General features: G+C 39.7%; 1 pseudogene; it reads left to right on the top strand.

Moving 5' to 3' along the window:
- The first annotated feature begins 3,559 nt into the window (after positions 1–3,559).
- Positions 3,560–9,079, top strand: LOC132010534 (small ribosomal subunit protein uS2-like; annotated as a pseudogene).
- Positions 9,080–10,126: the final 1,047 nt, after the last annotated feature.

The raw sequence follows: 10,126 nt of genomic DNA, 5'->3' as shown, positions 1-10,126 counted from the left end.
TTTTGTGTGTGTTCTGTTTCCAAATTCAGAAGGAGAGAATCTGATTGTTATAGTCTAAGTATCCATTTTGCTCCAGTTCACTGTTGCCAAAGGAAGAAGACTTCAAAGGTCGTGTCGTGTTGGTGATGCCCCTTTTATACTTTTATACCACACAGGTAAATTATCCAAGAAGAAACAGGAGTGAGGAGGATGAATGAAATACAAATTCTGGTCCCTGGGGTTCAGTCTTACAGAAGAGGCCAAGACACAGGTTGGTTTAGCGCAAGTTAGATTGTTAAGAGAAGTTCAGAAAGTTCCTGGAGGATGCAGGAGGGTGTAGGAAAACTTCTATGGTTGGTGAACACTCAGTATATCAATAATACCTTGAACAGTGATTGAGAGGAGTGTGGAATGAAGCCCAAGTTGATGTGGGTTTATGGAGGTAAGCGTGACTTGAAAGGCTGCTGGTGTTTTTCTTCTGCAACAGGAAATCATTAAAGATTTTTGATTAGAGGGCACCTAGGTGGCTCAGTGGGTTCAGCTTCTGCCTTCGGCTCGGGTCATGATCTCAGGGTCCTGGAATCGAGCCCTGAATCGGGCTCTCTGCTTAGCGGGGAGCCTGCTTCCCCCCTGCCCTCTGCTGGCCTCTCTGCCTACTTGTGATCTCTTGTCTGTTAAATAAATAAATAAAATCTTAAAAAAAAAAAAGATTTTTGATCAGGAGAGTCACATGATCAAATCTGTGCTCCGTGAAAATGTTTTAGAACATGGTAGGTAGATAAATTGGAGGTAACGTAGGGCCTGGAACTCCTGTCCTCCAGGAAGTAGGCAGCTCCATGAATCTGCATGAGGTGTACTAATGGTCTGAATTAAGAGAAAAGCCATAGAAGAAAATGCTCATGAACAAACATTATATTTAACAAGATGATGTAACTTTCCTGTGGAATGTATAAATAATAGCTGGAGTTTGGAGTGATGGCAAGATGTTGAATATTCCTAGTAAAATCTGGCATGGTTTCTATGTAGTTGATTTTTCCTCCATTATTATTTTTACTGAAGTATAACTAGCATGCAGTATTATATTAGTTTCAGGTGCACAATATAATGGTTCAATAATTCTATGTGTTACTCAGCACTCGCCACAGTAAATGTAGTCACCATCTGTCACCAAACAATGTTATGACAATCTAATTGACTTTCCTATGCTGCACTTTTCATCTCTGTGATTATTTTGTAACTGGATGTTTGAACCTCTTAATCTCTTTCACCTATTTCCCCCATCCCCTCATCCACCTCTCCTCTGGCAGCCATCAGTTCTCTGTACTTAAGGATCTGTTTCTTGGTTTCTTCTATGCTGTTTTTCATTTGTTTCTTAACTTCCACATATGAGTGAGTCATATGGTATTTGTCTTTCTCCACCTCACTAATTTCACGTAGTATTATACTCTCTAGTTCCATCCATGTTGCTGTAAATGGCAAGATTTCTCTTTTAGGGCTGAGTATACAGCCCTATGTACACAATACATTCTATTGTGTATATATATCACATCTTCTTTATTTATCTACTGATGGACACTTAGGCTGCTTATCCCGGCTATTATAAATCATGCTGCAACAAACATAAGGATGCATATATCTCTTTGCATTAGTGTTTTCATTTTCTTTGGGTAAATACCCAGTAGTGGAATTACTGGATCATACAGTGTGTCTATTTTTAATTTTTTGAGGAACCTCCATACTGTTTTCCACTGTGGCTGTACCAGTTTGCATTCCCATCCACAGTGCACGAAGGTTACTTTTTCTCCACATCATGCCAATACTTGTTATTTCTTGTCAGTTTGATACTAGCCACTCTGACAGATGTAAGGTGATATCTCATTATGGTTTCAATTTGTATTTCCCTGATAATTAGTGATGTGGAGCTTCTTTTCATGTATCTGTTGGCCATCTGTATATCTTTGGAAAAATGTTTATTCAGATCCTCTGCCCACTTTTTAGTCAGATTATTTCTGGGGTTTTTGTTGTGTGCTGACTTCTATGATTTCTTTTTTCTTCTTAAAGATGTATGTATGTATGTATGTATGTATGTATGTATGTATGTATGTATTTGACAGAGAGAGAGAGAGAGAGAGCACACAAGCAGGGACAGCGGCAGGCAGAGGGTGAAGCAGGCTCCCCGCTGAGCAAGGATCCTGATTCAGGACTGGATCCCAGCCCTCTGGGATCATGACCTGAGCTGAAGGCAGGCACTTAACTGACTGAGCCACCCAGGAATCCCTGATTTCTTTAAATATTTTCAGTATTAACCTCTTATCACCAATATCATTTGCAAATATCTTCTCCCATTCATTGAGTTGCCTTTTCATTTTGTTGATGCTTTTTTTTTCACTGTGCAAAAGTTTTTTATTTTGGTGCAATGCCAGCTGTTTATTTGTGCTTCTGTTTCCCTTGTCTGAGGAGGCATACCTAGGAAAATTGTTTCCACAGCTGATATCAGAGACATTTCTGCCTATGTTCTCTTCTAGGAATTTTATGGTTTCAGGTCTCACATTTAGGTTTTCAATCCATTTTGAGTTTACTTTTGTGTATAGTGTAAGGAAGTCGTTCAGTTTCTTCCTTTCTTCCTTCCTTTTTTTCTTTCTTCCCTCTTTCCTTCCTTTCTTCCTTCCTCCCTCCCTTTCCTTCTTTTTCTTTCCTTCTTTCTCACCTTTCTTTTGCATGTAGCCATCTAATTTTTCCAGTGATGCGGGCAGGCCAGGTCTGAGGACCATTTTTGGGGAGGGGGGCAGTCCCATGGGACCAGCCAAGAGGGTCCTTGGCTTCATGCAGGATGGAAATCAAACATGAGCCAGGGAAAGTGAAAGCAGAGTTTATTGAAGATGCAGAGAGAGCAGATTGAGATGAACCCTCTGGGAGACTCAGAAAGGAATGGAACACGAGTCCCATCTTTGTTTGGGGTCTGGGGGTTTTTACTGAAGATGGTGGTCTGGTGCACATGTCCTCTCAGGTATCCAGGAACCAGTTAGAACAAAGATAGGGCCCAGGTGTTATTGCTTGGAGCCAGGGAGCCTTGGCATCAAGATGCCCATGGTCTGGAATACGCACATGGCAGCTTCTTCCAGTCATTCTCACCTGGTCCTTCCTCAAATGTTATCTCGTCTAGAGAAATCATTAACTCCTTGTCCCTCATAGGGAAGACACAAGCTATTTGTATTATAAGGCATGTGGAGAGTGGGTGGGGGTGCAGACCGTAGCAAACCGGAAGCCAGAAAAGACGTAAAGGAAAAAGAACCACCCTTTTTCTCATGAGGTCCCTTTGGTTTCTCTGTCTCACCAGCAGCATTTCTTGAAGAGACCGTCTTTTCCCCACTGTATAGAAAGCTATCTGTCAGCACCAAAGGACAGCTGGCCCACAGGCCAGTGGTTCAGATGGAGTCCTCTGCTTTGTCTGAGTCTGATGTGATGAGGTGTCTCAGTGGGGGACAAGGAGCAGCACAATGAGTGATAGTGTTGGTGGCAGGTGCTGTGCAACCACCAGCAAGTGACAGAAAGATCTTAAGTCCTGAATTAAAATGCTGATATGGAAAGAGAGCCCATAGGCTACAGGTTAGAGAGCTCCATAAAGCAGGCAGGTCCCTGTTCTCTGGAAGATAGTAAAGACAGAGAAATCAGCTCAGGAAATGCTGGGAAAAGATTACGATATCGAAAAAGCCAGGATTATAAATCTGAAAGGCATCTGGTATAAATGTTATCTTCTAGGATGATCAGTCAATGACCATCAGTCCAGTCCTCTGTCATGTACTATGTTCTTAGTGAACACTTAACAAACGTAAAACACAGTAGAGGCACAAAGGGGCCTACAAAGCCAGTGGGACAGAAGGACTAACATTTTTGGGGAGGCTTTTGCAAAGCCACTTAATTTAATTTAATTTAACTTTAATTTAATTTAATTTAATTTTTACTTTTAGACCTGTAAAAGTTTTATTGCAATCATGGGACCTCTTCCCTGTCCATCTCCTTACTTACTTTGTGCTATTCTTTAGAATTCATTACTTTTTGCCAAACACACAAGGGTCAGAGGGAACTACTTCCCTCCACAAGTCAAGAGTCGAGATAAGGAACTTGCCTTGTTCCCACATCCTCTGAATTTCCCCCACCCCAGGCTTCTGACTCATCCTTCATACCCTCAATGCCTCTTAATCCTGTTAGCTCTGGGCTGGGAGGCTCACCCCGAGCTGCTCCTGTTCCTCCTCAGGCAGCTGCTTCCTCCCACCAGAGCACGCAATCTATTTCCAGAGATTCACCTTCCGCAACCTCCCCTTCCAACATGTGGGTAGCACTCTTTCTCAAAAAGACAATAGTTTTTAAAAATCCAAAAAACCTGTCACCTCTTCTCTCACCAATTTTAGCATATGTGCTGCTGATTGAGCACCCCTGTCATCTACTCTCAAACATGGAATTTTGGAAAACAAAGTACAGAGGAGAGAACATACTGCACTATTTACTCTTTCAGACCTCACTTGCTTTGTATCTCTTTATTTGTTTATGCAAATCAGAAAAACATTTGCATTCATTCTTCTCTGTAATAGTTTGTTTCCAGTTTACAAAGTAGAAGTCGTTTGAAATTACAGATAGGTAAAACATGTACACAGAAGGATAAGGAATGGGAGGGCAAAAATCTTTTAAATTTAAAAATCGTCATAGGGCACCTGGCTGGCTTGGTTGGAAGAGCCTGTGACTCTTGACCTCGGGGTCGTGAGTTCGACCCTACATTTGCTGTAGTGATTACTTAAAATAAATAAATAAAACTTTAAAAATGTTCACTTAAAAAATACAATAAAAAATGTTGTAGACTAATTGAGGGTAAGTTTTTGCTGTTTCCATGCTTTGATTTGGATTTAAAAATAAATGTTTTTTTTTTAAGTATTTTGAAAATGAAGTGATGAAATGCAAATATGGATTTTTTTTTTCACTTGGACTGCTGCATGATTCTCTCCAGCTAGCTTCCCAACTGCCTGAGTGTGAATGAACACCATCATAACAATCAAACCAGTGTTTAACCTACACGAAGCATTTTCCATGTTCCAGCTTTTAGATTACTCTAAGTGTTGTATTTTTAACACAGTGCATTATGTTGCATAAGAAATTCATTATAACGGTTTTGATCATTTTAGCAATTCATCTTTTTAATGAAAGTATATACAATCACATACGATTATACTAGAAATATTTTCCACATATTTAGATATTTTAAATCAGATGATTTTCTCTATCTGGAATGCCCTTCCTCCACTCATTGTCTACATAAATTCTTTATAAATTAAAAATCCACACATACCCTCCATAACTAGATTCTTATCATAACAATGGAAATAGTGCAGGAGAATATAGATAAACTATCTTTTCTCCATTAATGTTAAATGATTCTGTTATGTTCAGAGTATTGATGTGCCCACGGACAAGCTATGCCTTGTAGGTTTCCTGCAGCTGTGTGGTCATACGGCCCAGTCAGCCAATGAGATGCAAGCTAACTGGACATGACTTCAGGGAGATTGGTTTTTTCCCTGAGAGACATAAAGTCATCTGGCATACATTTTTTTTCTCTTTATCTTCTTCATGACTGGAATTTGGAGTTAATGCCTAGAGGCACAGCAATAATCTTGTGACTGTGAATATGGGAGATACACTTGAAAGATGGTAGGACCAAACCAGGAAAGAGCCTAGAGCCAGGATTTCATAACTGAAGTAAACTCCCTTTTTGTTTAGGTTAATGTTCCTGTTCTAGTGTTCTAGGCAGCTACATATCACATACTTCCAGACCCCAATTCCAGGCTCATTCCAGAGATACTGTGTATTTTTTGAGACCCATTGATATGCATACCACATTAAATTTTTATTCCAGTTTTTTTTTCCCAAAAATGGGATAATACTACACATATTATTCTGAACCCAGTTTTTTGACTTAAGAATATGGTCTAGATATCTTTCCATGTCAATACAAAAGGAGTTATCCTTTTAAAAAATATTTAAAGAAAAGACAGGGTGTCTGACTCACTCAGTCAATAGAGAATGGAACTCTTGATCTCAGGATAGTGAGTTCAAACCTCACACTGGGTTTCAAATTTATTTAAAAATAAAATCCTGAGGTGCCTGTATGGCTCAGTGGGTTAAGTATCTGACTTGATTTTGGCTCAGGAATGATCTCACAATCAGTGGGTTAAGTATCCGACTTGATTTTGGCTCAGGACTGATCTAAGGGTTGTGAGATCAAGCCTCACAAAAGGCTCTGTGCTGAGGGTAGAGCCTGCTTAAGAGTCTCTCTCTTTCCCTTTCCATCTGCCCCTCCCCTGCTTGGGTGCACGTAGTCTCTCTCTCTCTCTTTATCTAAAAAAGAAAAAGAAAAAGATAAAATCTTAAAAAAATTTTTTTTTCTTTTTCTTTTAAAGGTGGCATTTGTTTATTCAAGCAATTGGGAAAAAATTTAAGTAAAAAGCAGCAAATGTCCTTAAATCTGACTATTTTAAAATCGCTGGTATCATTATTATTGGTGAGTATTCTTATTAGCTCTCTCTTAAAATACTGGGAGTCGTTCTTTTCCACTACCACCTCCATGTACATGTGTATATACATTCATACCCATGCACATGCATACAAATACACACAAATATAGACACAAATACACATACACACAGGACCACACACAAACACACAATCACAAAGACATGCAAATACACACACCTACCCACAGGGGAGAATGAGAGAGAGAAACTTACAAAATCAGAAGCTATTAAAAAATGTTGAATTTGGGAGCACCTGGAGGGCTCAGTCAGCCAGTGTCTGCCTTCAGCCCAGGTCACGATCCCAGGGTCCTGGGATGGAGCCCCACATCGGGATCCCTGCTCAATGGGAAGTCTGCTTCTCACTCTCCCTCTGACCCTTCCCCTAGTCATGCTCTTGCTCAAGCTCTCTCTCTAATGAATAATAAAATATCTTTTTAAAAGAAGTGTTTAGCTTTGGCTGAATTAAACAGAGGACCTAGTAGAATGCCTTTAATAGTTATGACTATAATTGTTATAGAAAGCCAGACAGAAATATCCAAAATTTAAACCAGTTATCATTTTAATACCCATAAAAGCTATAGAATGAATAATAGAAATAGTTGAGACTGAAATCTGTCATATTAATATTTTCTTTTGCTAAGAAATCTGTATTTAGCCTTACTTAATACTAACAAGAATTATACTTATTAGAGTAACATAGACATATGATTCCAATTTAAAATGTAGAATTGAGTAATTGACTTAGATTAATGAATTTAGGTAGAATTTATATATAGTATTAGAACATTTAGTGGACCTTAAGTTTCACCATATTTTAAAATTTAATTTAGTTCATAAGAATCATTTAATTACTTGCAAAGTTTTGTCATTTAGAAAATTGAAGGACTTAAAACAAAGTCAATATATTAAATTTATACACCCTGTTTAAAACATTTGAAAGAGTTTAATTAGCTGCATTTGAGAATGTAACCAAACATTAATTGAAGGCATTAAAAGTGACAGTTTAAACTTGCTGGACTTATAATGGAATAATGAGACTTGTAAACTGAAGTTAAATGCTTAAGGAAGAATGAAATTAGAATCTGTAAATTAAGAAATTGGTTATTCAACTTTAAAACCAAAGTAACTTCTAAGTTACCTTTTCTGTGACTATAAGAAAATTAACATTTATGTAAGAAGGAAAAATAAATGAAATGAAAGAGAATTGTCAAATTTGGAGGAACATTTCTTCACCGTTTAGACATATTGTGTCTCCTATCTTCTAAGATTAAGACAAAAGATTATTAAAACCATTAAGGATTTGTAGTCATTATATTTTTATTGTTCTTTAAAATTATGTATTGATTTTAGCATTGAAAATGTTTCTGCTGTGAAAGATAACAGGATTAACTCTGGGAGATGGGGAAAACAACCATCCCAGTGTGTGTGGGACTGAGGGGTGTACTGGAACTCAGGACTATCTGTGCTAAACCCAATTACCTTGGTCACCCTAATGGAAGGCATTGGAGCATAGGTGTTAAGACTGTAGATTCTAACACCTACATTCGAGACTTGGCTTTTCAGCTTATTTTCTATTTATCATGAGCAAATGGCTTCTTTTGTGCCTCTATTTTCTCATCTTTAAAATGGTGATAAGCACGTTTTCCCACTACAGGGAGGGAATCACAGGGCTTGGTTCTGTGCTCTTATTGTAACCGAAAGAGAAACTTTTACAGTGTCCAGAGCCCCGAAATTTTGCAAATGAAAGATGTCCTCAAATTGCTTGCCGCAAGAACCCATTTAGGTGGCACCAACCTTGGCTTCCAAATGGAACAGTATATCTACAAAAGAAAAAGTATGGCGTCTACTCATAAAGCTGAAGAGAACCTGGGAGAAGCTTCTGACAGCAGCTTACGCCATTGTTGCCACCAAAATCATGTCAGTGTCATATCATCCAGGAAGAGTGGCCCGTGGGCTCTGCTGCCACTAGAGCAGCTCTGATTGTGGCTGCCTCATTCCTGGAACCTTCGCTAACCAGGTCCAGGCAGGGCCCTTGTGTCTCCTGGTGGTTGCGGACCCCAGGGCCGAGCACCAGCTTCTCACAGAGATATCTAAGGGTAACCTGCCAGCCATCGTTCTGTGTGACCCAGACCCTCCTCTGTGCTGAGTGGACGTGGCCATCCCACACAACAGCAGAGGAGCTGACATAGTGGGTCTTAGGCGGTGGATGTTGGCCTGGGAAGTTCTGTGCATGCATGGCCCAGGCTTCCCTGAACCCTCTCATGGGAGGCCACCCCTGAGCTCTCCTTCTACAGAGAGCCCAAAGAGACTGAAAATGAAGAGCAGGCTGTTGCCGCAAAGGCTGTGACCAAGGAGGAATTTCCTGGTGAATGCGCTGCTCCAGGTCCTGAGTTCACTGCTACTCAGTCTGAAGTTGCAGACTCGTTCAAAGTCATGCCCGTGTCCTCTGTGCCCATTCAGCAGTTCCCTATGAAGAGTGGAGTGCCCAGTCCGCCACTGAAGACTGGTCTGCCACACCCACTGCTCAGGCCACTGAATGAGTAGAAACAACCACTCAGAGGGCTCAAGCTGTTCTTCCACAAAAGGCGAAGAAAATGGAGATAAGGTTGAAGGAAAATAAGCAGTTTCAGTAAACAAACAGTGAATATCTATCCCAAAGGATTGTTGTGAAAATTAAATGAGTTACTATATGGAAAGCATCTGTAGTAATTACCTACAGTAAAACCTAGAGTTACCTAGAGTGTGGTAAGCACTAAATATGTACTAACTGCTACCGCAAGCTCCCCACAGAAGCATTAATTGTTGGACGAGTCTTGTTTGTTCTTCATTTTATTTTGGTCTCTGCAACTGTTTTAATTTCTTTGCCCATCTCCTCTGCATCCACTGTGATCTTTCTTTCATGTCCTCTAGCAGACAATGGCAGTTGCCTGCCTGATACAAGTTTCTCTCTTCTTCCTCAGTAACAGAACTCCATTTTAGTTTTGATGGCAATAGATACAGCATAAATACTTGACTTACTGGGCTTTCTTGAAGTGAGGGGTGGATGGGTGACACAGGGCACAGTTCTGGCCAAGGAGATAGTGTGTAAGTCTACCATGTGGGATAGTTAGGCAGGCTCTCTGAAAGGAGTCTGACTAAGCTGGCGCATGTCTTTTGTCTTTTTCCTCCTCATTATTTCTTTCTAGAATATAGATGCAAGATGGAAGGAGAAGAGCCCTCTTGGTATGAGAGCTATACCCTACAGTTGCTAGAGCTGAAAGCTAGCTGGATCTTTGATAGCTCTTTTGAAGAATCAAAAAAAGAATCGCACCATGATTTGTTCAAACATTCTTTAGTTTCCTGTTACACACAAGTGAAAATAACTCCTACTGTTACAAACCACTCATTTAATTTTTGAGCAATGTAAAAAATGTGGAGTACTTTAATAGTTTTCATGTCATTTTGAGTTGGGGTCATGCTAATCCCGTTTTTTGAGATTTGCTCCAATTTTGACGCATGTGCTACTGAAAAGACCAGGATACTCTATCTTCTTTGATGAGGAAAAAAAGTTTAAGAGAAAAGTCAAGTCACCAAGATCAAGCAAATCT

The sequence above is a fragment of the Mustela nigripes genome, chromosome 2 (genome assembly GCF_022355385.1).
Source record: "Mustela nigripes isolate SB6536 chromosome 2, MUSNIG.SB6536, whole genome shotgun sequence".
Classification (NCBI taxonomy): Eukaryota; Metazoa; Chordata; class Mammalia; order Carnivora; family Mustelidae; genus Mustela; species Mustela nigripes.
This window is presented reverse-complemented; position numbering and strand designations above follow the sequence as displayed.